Raw genomic sequence first — 12,681 nt, forward strand, 5'->3', positions numbered from 1 at the left:
AGTTACGACAGTTTGCTTTATTTGATTTTTGTCAGTTTTGATACTTGATTACAAGCTTTAAAAAATAAGAGTTCTTCCTTAACTTCTTTCTTTTCCTCTTTTAGAAAAAGGTTTGGCGCCATCTACTGTAAGTACTGACAATCATTTGGGGGGGTGATAAGTTTGAAGTATGCAGTGCAACAAAATCTGATTAATATACAAAATGGATACAATATGTACAATACAATACACAAAATGGGCGTATGGGTTGGATTGCATGCATGGGTTTCACAGTACACTGTGACGAAATGGTGGGCCAAAAATATGGGCCCCTTGGCATTATTGTGCTTAGGGCCCCCAAATGGCCTTGGCCGGCCCTGTCCCAAACACACAGCAAGGGCAACAAAGGAGTGGCTTCGTAAGAAGCATTTCAAGGCCCTGGAGTGGCCTAGCCAGTCTCCAGATCTCAACCCCATAGAAAATCTGTGGAGGGAGTTGAAAGTCCGTGTTGCCCAATGACAGCCCCAAAACATCACCGCTCTAGAGGATATCTGCATGGAAGAATGGGCCAAAATACCAGCAACAGTGTGTGAAAACCTTGTGAAGCGTTACAGAAAACGTTTGGCCTTCGTTATTGCCAACAAAGGGTACATAACAAAGCATTGAGATGAACTTTTGGTATTGACCAAATACTTATTTTCCACCATGTTTGCAAATAAATTCTTTAAAAATCAAACAATGTGGTTTTCCGTTTTTTTTTTTCACATTCTGTCTCTCATGGTTGAGGTTTACCCATGTTGACAATTACAGGCCTCTCTATTATTTTCAAGTGGGAGAACTTGCACAATTAGTGGTTGACTAAATACTTATTTGCCCCACTGTATAGGCACAACAAAAATAAAATAATTTAGAAATTGTTGCTACAGTTTGGAATTATCAAGAAATGACCTATAGCGGCGAAACATGGATGAATATTCATTCCAACCAATGACTGCCAAACCAGGAACCACAGACAATGGTTAAGCCCCATTACCTTGACATAAAAAAATGGTTTCTAAATTTTTTATGGGTTATTTAGCCACCATTTGGGTTGTTGGAACTAGGATAGAGAACAAGAGGTTTGTACACAAGTAAAGTGAAAGTGCCAAGGTTGAGCTTTTTAGTAGGTTTCAGAAGACACTGAGAGCCAGCTATGTGTTGTTATTGAAACATTGTTGGAAAGTGGAGCAGAGCTGACTGTAGTGATTAGTTGATTAATCTCCCACTCCGTAAACCCCACCTCCACCCACAACATAATCATTTATCGTGCCAGACAGCACACTATCTTTTAGTGTCACGTGCTATCAATAAGAAAACAAGGACAAGACACCATGCTGCCTCGGTGTGTTGTTCTAACTTTACTTTGGCCAAAGCAACGAGGGGTGGGGGCTATCATGTAATACAATGTAAATCATTTGACCCTAGCTGAATAGCTTGAAGGCTAAACCTGTGCGGCTAAACCTTTGAATGAAATCTTTAACTTTGTCAACATATTGAATTGAAATTAATTTGAAGACACACTGGCTGGAAGCAGCTTTTCGTGAGCAAATCATTGAACCTGTGGATCTCAAATAGAGCGTCCCGACTAGTCGACGTTGTCGGCTTCATCGATGACGTAAATGCGTCGATGGGCACAACAAAGCGTCGGCGGGTAAAAACGACGGGTTAAAAAAAATTTTACATGCGGATAAAGTTTAGAATGGCGGACGCTCGCCGTGCAAGCGGTGAAAGTGGCAAAAAGCCAAAAAAGCGGACAAGAATGGTCAGAGGCTGGACTTATTTCAAGGTAAATATGAATGGTGCCACTGTGTGTCTCTTTGCCAAGCTGAGCTTGCATACCACAGTAGCACGTCGGCTATGAACGAACACTTGAAGCGCCTTCGCGCAGGTGTAATTTTGGAAGACGAGAAGAAACAACAAGTTAGCGGATCGTAAGTCCATACAACTTTCTAACGATTTTTTTAAATTGAAGTTGCCTTTATGTGTGTCGTATCAACATGGATCATTCCCCCCCCCACGTACTTCACGTTTTTAATCTACTCTGCTGCTGCTCCCGAAAGCTGTAGATCTCGACATCTCTGTGCACGGCATGCAGATTGTAATTATTAGAAACATGGAAGCTCCCACTTGTGGAAAAAAAACAAAATATATATATACAGTATATTCATAATATAATAAAAATATATATGGAAACCCAGCGCTGGCCTGCTTACTATAATCCATGACTGCACTAATGTTAATTACTAGGCCTGTGAAACGATTAAAATTTTTAATCGAGTTAATCACAGCTTAAAAATTAATTAATCGGAATTAATCGCAATTCAAACCATCTATAAAATATGCTACATTTTTCTGTGAATTATTGTTGGAATGGAAAGATAAGACACAAGATGGATATCTACATTCAACATACTGTACATAAGTACTGTATTTGTTTGTTATAACAATAAATCAACAAGATGGCATTAACATTATTAACATTCTGTTAAAGCGATTCATGGATAGAAAGACTTGTAGTTCATAAAAGATAAATGTTAGTACTAGTTATAGAAATTCCTAATGTTTTTGTTTTAATAAAATTTGTAAAATTTTCAATCAAAAAATAAACTAGTAGCTCGCCATTGTTGATGTCGCCGAGCGGTGACGTCAATTGGGCTCCCTGCCGTTCTTCCACAGTGTCTTTAACTACGTAAGGTAATGATTGAAATACACCACAAGGTGTCAATACCAAGTTTTAAATTAGAAATCAAGCCAATGAGTGTGTTTTGGCCCTCGACCGACGCCGTAGTTCCCCGTATTCTTGTCCATCCATTGCACATCATTTGAGTGCTGGATTCACAACGTACGAGACCTCTGATCGTTTGTATATTGTGACTGAATATTGCCATCCAGTGTATTTGTCGAGCTAAACGACAGCTAAACGAAATGTTTGAATAGTTTGTCCAAAGTCTGAACATCATTAATACAGATAGAAGCATTTTTCTTTTTGTGAACATGATTACTTTTGCTCTGTATTCTGTCCTCAATGTGTGTGAGTACACAAATTGACAGAAAGCGAACAACAGAAGCTCCAAAGAGGAATCAGACGTTGAGGCAAAGTTAAATGGGCTTTACTGTAGTCATCAATTCTCTTGACAGGGGCACGTTTCTGATTAGTGTAAAACTGAAAATAATAAAAAATGTGCCAATAACTTGCACAAGTTACAAAATAACACAAGGTATACACACACGTTTCCATTTGAGCAGTAGCACTAGCCAATTAGCTCACAAGCAACAAATAATGTAACTACATTGCACCATATATGTAAACAAAATGAAATGTACATCACCAATAATTACACAATGCTCATGAATATATACAAAGAAAGAATGCAACTCACAAGCGATGCATGTATAAGAGACAAACAGTGTGATGATACAGCGAGAACTGCCACTGGATACTGGATGCAGACGTTAGCTGGTCTGTATAGACCCTACTCACCTACGTCACAAAATGGGCGTGTCGCTGTTTCCGGCCGCCATATTGTACCTCTTTTTCAGACCTATTCTCATTGTTTTCAATTAGTCGAGCAAGTTATAGAGCAATTCATGGAAGCCCCGGTGTTATCTGACGCTGTAAACTCATTGGATCCGTTGCATAAAAGGCGTTACGTGGAAAAGCTTCAGTTTATCCATTCGCCAGATCCGTATTTGATGCCTAAATCGATGTTTTTCGACCTGCTGGCTTCGCCTGACATCTGATATCCTGATATTTACAACTATCTTGTCCACACAAAATCAGCCTATTCTCACGAAAGTTTGAAAAACTTTAAGAGCTTGGAGGCTTATAAATGCTACGTTGCTGGTTGGGTGAAACAGGTCCTCGTACACGAAAATTCGGCAGGAATCTTGTGCTCGGAAGGTGAGTTACGAAATTTTCAATTCAAAATCTTTTTTTTCTTGCTAACATCCACTGTCAAGTCTAATGTATTTCATGTCATTTGTCAATGGAGCTAGGGCTTTTAATGTTTATATGGTTTAGCGATAGCACTCTGACTACATACATACGTGTATGTTGTCGGCGATTAGCCTAGCAATGATCTTAATTGTGGTTGTCAGCCCAAAACCCTCTAAATATATATTAAATGCATCTTACCAGATATAAAATGACTACTACATAATCTGCGGTAGTCGTTTGGAGCCCAGTTTTCTCGTCGAATTGCAGCAGTCAATGTCGGTCTCCTCTTCGGGTCTCTCAGAATACGGTAAAAATTCAAGTTTCTCCGTCTATCTTCTCTGTTTTTGCAACTGACCGCCACACACGACTTCACCGTTTTGATTATTAATGTTAACGAGCAGAAAAACACGCCATAATAGGAGGAATTTACGAAGCGCTAATGCATTAACATGACTAGTATCCGGACATCATGGCGCGGGGGCGTGGCTGTGACGTCACGTGAGTAGGGTCTATAGCACTGTATTGGTGTGAGTTCGCGTCGACGTATAATCACGTCAGCAGAGCGTGCTGAAACCCATAAAATCAGTCGCACCCAAGCGCCAGCAGAGGGCGACAAAACACCCAAAAACACAAGTAACAAGTGGACATGACACTGTGCTGTCATTTTAATCTGTTTGAGCAGGGGATGTGCGTTAAATGCGTCAAATATTTTAAGGTGATTATTTTAACCCTTTAACACCTAAGCCTATTTTGGCCGAATTTGCATGCATTTGTTGTTGCCTTTATATTTCAAAGAAAAAAAAATTCACAATGGCCAAGTTGGGTCCCTTTTTTAAGGACAGCTTGAACTTCATGTCCAAACTGTTGTTTTCTTCACTGACCAATTATAATCCACATTTTGGACCCAAAAAGACAAAAAAATCCCAAAATATTTTTTCAAAATTTGTAATGTTGATGTCCCATTGACAACCAAACATGCTCGACCAAACGTTTTGAAGCTTGATAATATTTATTCTACTTGTTAGGATAAACATTCAATAGAAAAAAATAAGATTTAATAGTTTTATGTTTGGCAATTCAACACAAACAGCAAGTGTGGTCATAGGCGTTTTTGGCCTTTACACATACTATGGCCAAAACGGGTTATATACAGTGCAAAATAGTGAGAAAAAAAATAATATATATCATCTGACACAAAAAGGGTTTGGAGGATATCTCTTTGTGAAGTTAGGTATTATACCCATCACCTTATCTAAAGTATATAGTACATGCAACCAAGCTTCTCGAACACTCATCTTTAGAAAATTGGAAAAGATTATAGTGAAGAAAAAATATATATAACATTGAAAAAAAGTATTTTAAAAAATATTGACAAGTAGTTCAGTTCAATTCAAATTTTTCTGGCATACGACCCAATAAAGTTTTTTTTTTTTTTTTTTTGCGAACTCAGTAAAGCTTCTGCATGAACATGTCACGGAGCTGCGTCACACACAACGTCACACAGCCTACTCTTTCGCCGTTTGCGCGCTGCTGTCAGCCTGTCACTTCTACTCGCCGAGACGCCGACTCATCCCAGGAAAACAACGACAAATACGGCTCATCTTCTTCCTTGAGTTACTGAAATAATGCATTAGCTTGCGCTAAATTTAGTTTTAGATTCATTCTGCACGTTTCAAAGTCGCCCGCTCAAACTGGCCGTTGCTTGCTTCAGCATGCCTCCTTTTCCTTAGTTGGCGCCTCGCTCGGAAATTTATTAAAAATGTCCACATTCGGTTCGCCCTTCTTGACATCACAATGGCTCTTGGGATGTAGTCTTTTGTGCTGCTTTCGGTTTTGAAAAAGGACAAGAAATGATGGAAATATGGAAATAGATACATGGTCAATGCAGCGTTTTAATGCATATTTATGAGTGCAATAAAACTATAAAACTCAAATGACATTATCTCCCGTTTTTCTTGGTCGATTGACTTCAAATAAAAACTGGCGTGGACATCAACTTCCGTACTTTCAAATGAGAACAACCAGCAGCACGTGGGTGACGTAATTACAGAGTGACGAAGCTTCAAAGACGACATGCGTAAACGCGTCGCTGCCGACAGGTTCGGTGTTAAAGGGTTAAAAAAATTAATTACCGCCCGTTAACGCGATAATTTTGACAGCCCTATTAATTACTTTATATTATGAAGTATTATTGTGCATATACATACTGTATAAGATTATACTCTTAAAATTAATAGTATATATTTAGTTTTTGTTACCATGACTATGTGTGCCTTTGATTCAAAATAACTGTGGTAATATTTCAGTATGCCTTCTGCTTTATTTATTTTCAGGTTAAAACAAACAAAAGTTGAACAGTTTTTCCCCTTCCCAAAAAATGCGGACTGCACACCAGAAAAAGTAACTGAACTCACACAAAGTATTCTGATTGTCCGGGACATGAGGTCGATTGCAATTCATTTTAACATTTAGAACAATATAGACATACCACAAAAAGAGTAAGAATTGTTTTGACTCCCGTTAAAAAGGTGGTCAAAGTGTTTCCGTTTACATTTTTTTTTTTTTTGCACTAGTTAATGCCAGCAGCATTTGACTTCATTGTTTGTGATTTATTATTGATATTTATGTTTATTATTTATACGTTAATAAAGAATTTAAGTGTTCCAAAATGTTTTTTTGTGAACTAATAAGCTTTAAAAATCTTTATTAAATTAGTAAAAAAAAAAAAAAAAGAAATATTAGATTAGTCGACTAATCGTAAAAATAGTTGGCTGACTAACCAGGAGAAAATTAGCCGTTTGGGACAGCCCTAATCTCAAATCATTGGTATCCATCCATATGTTTGTGTTATTTAACAAGACAGCGTGTAGCCGACTACGTTACCATTTACACAGATAAATATTTACATTTTTGAGCGCAAACTGCTCTATCTGGAAACAAATTGTATGTTTAGAGTACAGGGAACAGAATGTACTGTACGAGTGTAAGAAATTAAAGACAAGTCAGCCAAATAGGTATTTTGCTGACTTTATTAAAACCTCTAAATTTTGTCTATATACCGCATGTGATACATGCAACCCATACACATTGCCTACATTGTTAAAAATTGAGGGCACATCTTCAAACTGAATGGCTAGTTTTACATAAAATATGATTATCAGACTCAACTGACAACTTTACAGTTAAGAACCTTTGAACCGCAAGGTTTACGGCCTAGAAAGCTACCCTTGAAGTAGGTAACAGCACAGTATTGTTATGCAACATTTTTTTCTTTATGGACATCTGTAAGATTGCTGGACACTACTCGAAATCGAAATTCTACCAGCTGAGCCTATGGATTGGGCCAGTGTGTTGCTAAATCATACAATGGATCAATAACATGGCTCTATATGTTGGACTTCTACATGTGTGAACTTTAAGTAGGCTTTTTCAAAGGATGTAGGTTCAACTACGAACAGTCTGGCATGGATTTTGAAAAAAATCTCCAGAATGTAAATGTTACCTTGGTCCATGGACGTCGCCAGAAAGAATTAGGACAACCCATTAAATATTCAGTTCTTAATTCAGAAATGTTCACATATAAATGTCTGATCTTATTTTTCTTTATCTCTGAAAGTGATTTAATTGCAGGTAAATCAAAAAAATTGACATTGTTTTATTCATGAAACCAAATACAGTGGGGCAAATACAGTGCCTTGCAAAAGTATTCGGCCCCCTTGAATCTTGCAACCTTTCGCCACATTTCAGGCTTCAAATATAAAGATATGAAATATATTTTTTTTGTCAAGAATCAACAACAAGTGGGACACAATCGTGAAGTGGAACAACATTTATTGGATAATTTAAACTTTTTTAACAAATAAAAAACTGAAAAGTGGCGCGTGCAATATTATTCGGCCCCCTTACTTTCAGTGCAGCAAACTCACTCCAGATGTTCAGTGGGGATCTCTGAGTGATCCAATGTTGTCCTAAATGACCGATGATGATAAATAGAATCCACCTGTGTGTAATCAAGTCTCCGTATAAATGCACCTGCCCTGTGATAGTCTCAGGGTTCTGTTTAAAGTGCAGAGAGCATTATGAAAACCAAGGAACACACCAGGCAGGTCCGAGATACTGTTGTGGAGAAGTTTAAAGCTGGATTTGGATACAAAAAGATTTCCCAAGCTTTAAACATCTCAAGGAGCACTGTGCAAGCCATCATATTGAAATGGAAGGAGAATCAGACCACTGCAAACCTACCAAGACCCGGCCGTCCTTCCAAACTTTCTTCTCAAACAGGGAGAAAACTGATCAGAGATGCAGCCAAGAGGCCCATGATCACTCTGGATGAACTGCAGACATCTACAGCTGAGGTGGGAGAGTCTGTCCATAGGACAACAATCAGTCGTACACTGCACAAATCTGGCCTTTATGGAAGAGTGGCAAGAAGAAAGACATTTCTCAAAGATATCCATAAAAAGCCTCGTTTAAAGTTTGCTACAAGCCACCTGGGAGACACACCAAACATGTGGAAGAAGGTGCTCTGGTCAGATGAAACCAAAATTGAACTTTTTGGCCACAATGCAAAACAATATGTTTGGCGTAAAAGCAACACAGCTCATCACCCTGAACACACCATCCCCACTGTCAAACATGGTGGTGGCAGCATCATGGTTTGGGCCTGCTTTTCTTCAGCAGGGACAGGGTTAAAATTGACTGGAAGATGGATGCAGCCAAATACAGGAACATTCTGGAAGAAAACCTGTTGGTATCTGCACAAGACCTGAGACTGGGACGGAGATTTATCTTCCAACAGGACAATGATCCAAAACATAAAGCCAAATCTACAATGGAATGGTTCAAAAATAAACGTATCCAGGTGTTAGAATGGCCAAGTCAAAGTCCAGACCTGAATCCAATCGAGAATCTGTGGAAAGAGCTGAAGACTGCTGTTCACAAACACTCTCCATCCAACCTCACTGAGCTCGAGCTGTTTTGCAAGGAAGAATGGGCAAGAATGTCAGTCTCTCCATGTGCAAAACTGATAGAAACATACCCCAAGCGACTTGCAGCTGTAATTGGAGCAAAAGGTGGCGCTACAAAGTATTAACGTAAGGGGGCCGAATAATATTGCACGCCCCACTTTTCAGTTTTTTATTTGTTAAAAAAGTTTAGATTATCCAATAAATTTTGTTCCACTTCACGATTGTGTCCCACTTGTTGTTGATTCTTGACAAAAAATTAAAATTTTATATCTTTATGTTTGAAGCCTGAAATGTGGCGAAAGGTTGTAAGGTTCAAAGGGGCCGAATACTTTTGCAAGGCACTGTAAGTATTTAGTCAACCACTAATTGTGTAAGTTCTCCCACTTGAAAATATTAGAGAGGCCTGTAATTGTCAACATGGGTAAACCTCAACCATGAGAGACAGAATGTGGAAAAAAAAAACTCACATTGTTTGATTTTTAAAGAATTTATTTGCAAATCATGGTGGAAAATAAGGATTTGGTCAATACCAAAAGTTCATCTCAATACTTTGTTATGTACCCTTTGTTGGCAATAACGGAGGCCAAACGTTTTCTGTAACTCTTCACAAGCTTTTCACACACTGTTGCTGGTATTTTGGCCCATTCCTCCATGCAGATCTCCTCTAGAGCAGTGATGTTTTGGGGCTGTCGTTGGGCAACACAGAGTTTCAACTCCCTCCACAGATTTTCTATTGGGTTGAGATCTGGAGACTGGCTAGGCCACTCCAGGACCTTGAAATGCTTCTTACGAAGCCACCTCTTTGTTTCCCTGGCTGTGTGTTTGGGATCATTGTCGTGCTGAAAGACCCAGCCACGTCTCATCTTCAATCCCCTTGCTGATGGAAGGAGATTTTCAATCAAAGTCTCTCGACACATGGCCCCATTCACTCTTTCCTTTACACAGATCAGTCGTCCTGGTCACTTTGCAGAAAAACAGCCCCAAAGCATTATGTTTCCACCCCCATGCTTCTCAGTGGGTATGGTGTTCTTAATATGCAATTCGGTATTCTTTCTCCTCCAAACAGGAGAACCTGTGTTTCTACCAAAAAGTTCTATTTTGGTTTCATCTGACCATAACACATTCTCCCAGTCCTCTTCTGGATCATCCAAATGTTCTCTAGCGAACCGCAGACGGGCCTGGACGTGTACTTTTTTCAGCAGGGCAACACGTCCGGTAGTGCAGGATTTGAGAGCTCTCTGTAGGTCATTCACAAGGTCCCCCCGTGTGGTTCTGGGATTTTTGCTCACTGTTCTTGCTATCATTTTGACGCCACGGGGTGAGATCTTGCATGGAGCCCCAGATCGAGGGAGATTATCAGTCGTCTTGTATGTCTTCCATTTTCTAATATTTGCTCCCACAGTTGATTTCTTTACACCAAGCGTTTTACCTATTGCAGATTCAGTCTTCCCAGCCTGGTGCAGGTCTACAATTTTGTCTCTGGTGTCCTTCGACAGCTCTTTGGTTTTGGCCATAATGGAGTTTGGAGGGAGACTGACTGAAGTTGTGGACAGGTGTCTTTTAATTACCGATAATGAGTTAAAACAGGTGCCACTAATACAGGTAACGAGTGGAGCCTCGTTAGACCTCGTTAGAAGAAGTTAGACCTCTTTGACAGCCAGAAATCTTGCTTGTTTGTAGGTGACCAAATACTTATTTTCCACTGTAATTTGGAAATAAATTCTTTAAAAATCAAACAATGTGAGTTTCTGTTTTTTTCCCCACATTTTGTCTCTCATGGTTGAGGTTTACCCATGTTGACAATTACAGGCCTCTCTAATCTTTTCAAGTAGGAGAACTTGCACAATTGGTGGTTGACTAAATACTTATTTGCCCCACTGTATTTGTACTGTATCAATAAAGATGCTATTTATTGTTATTTGTTTATATGACCAAAATGAATAGAATCAATCTGTATGAATTAATTGCCTATCTTTGGGATGTAACCTCTAACAATTTTGTATGTGTTCTCATCATAATCTCCAGCTGTTTTACAAGCATTTTTTTGTTACTCCAGTCCCTGTAAACTGTAACAAAACGTATTGTTTTTATTTCTATTTTACTCAAACAGCATTACTCTTGTAAATGGATATTAAAAAGTTATTTGCTCGTAACAAGGATAAATCAGCAAGGAGGAAAAAGAGAGGTAAGCTAGGTAAGCCACCAAGGTCACAACCTACCAGTTGAAAAACAATAATTAATTGTATAACAGTTACAGTGATATATCCCAATTTCTGTTCAGGCAAAGTAGAGCATGCAGAGTGTAAGAAGAGGTGAAGGAGAGGTGGAAGTTCATGAGCATGAGCAGAGGAGAATTGACTATCAACAAATGGTGTCCCAATTTTGAATACTGATGGCTGAAAAACAAAACCCTGTGTCCCTCAGTGCCCCAGTAATGTATTAGGTCTAGTGACGCTCCTGACTTGATGAATGCACAACTTTTGGACTACTTCAATTGTTGATTACACAAAAATTATATACCGTAATACAAATGGTGGTTATTGCTTTAATTTTTTTGTGGGGCAGCATCTCATCTGCATGGACTCAGGCTTTGAAAGCAGAGTCATGGTTTGGGTTGCAACTAGTTGTTGGAGACGTGCTAGTCCACTTCTTGGACTTTATACGATTGTTATTGTGTAACCTTCACTAATAGAACAAAAGTTCATTGTTGCCTTTTGGCCTAATCTTTTATAAAACTAGCACAATGGTTCTGCCAGAAACTTACATGGAGAGGCCAAGTCAGAGGGTTACAAGAGCTGGAGGTAACAGAACATCTTGAAATGTACATTTAATGTTGAGGAATTCATTATAAGATGACTCTGGTGGGACTTGAACCCACATCCGCCTTCGTTCATTTATCTAGAAGTCCAATGCGCTATCCATTGTGCCACAGAGCCTGACTAGTATTGCTAGTCGACCCTTTCAGGCACCTCATACATCTATTCAAACTTTATCATTGGCTTAACTAATTCACTGCTAGCTCAGGTCACAGAGTATTGTGGTTGTTAGTAAAAAAGGGAAATTCATTTGGACTGAAAGGGCTGGAAGCGATCTTTCGTCCGTCCCAGTTAAAATGGATCGGGCATCTATTGCTGTTCATAACAGCCAAAGAGTTGAACTATGCGAGGCCCCATAAACAAATCAAATTTCTGGCACAAAATACATGCAGGTCATAGATATTTAAATTTGTCTTTTTATTTAAAAAAATATAAAGTATAAAACAAAATTTGAATTTTAAAACTCATGACATTTTTAACTGCATTAAAAAAAATTAATTATTGCTATATAAACAGTTGATTTTTTCCCCCAAAAATTGATTTTTCATTAATTTCATATATATATGGCTGAAAACACAAAGCTGAAAAAGCAGTTCCTGCTCTTGCAACCCTCTTTAAAATGAACTGCTGTATTTTAAGCCAAAAGAACTGTTGTGTTTGATAGAACAATATGTCTATATGCTGCCATAGCAGTTTCATTGCGCATTAAGCCCCCGAACTATTTTAAATTTATCCGTTTTACCCCGGAGACCCCCGTTTACAAACACAGCGCAACCGCTTTTGTTTCAACCCAGCCATAAAAAGAAGGTATCATATTTATTATTCGAAATGTGTCATTTTTAGCTTAGAATCATTAATTGATATCTAATTTTTAGTTAAAGAAAAAAATAATTTAAATTTATTCACTCACATATCTTAAACTTTTAAACGAATTACGTCACAA

The sequence above is a fragment of the Corythoichthys intestinalis genome, chromosome 6 (assembly GCF_030265065.1).
Source record: "Corythoichthys intestinalis isolate RoL2023-P3 chromosome 6, ASM3026506v1, whole genome shotgun sequence".
Taxonomy (NCBI): Eukaryota; Metazoa; Chordata; class Actinopteri; order Syngnathiformes; family Syngnathidae; genus Corythoichthys; species Corythoichthys intestinalis.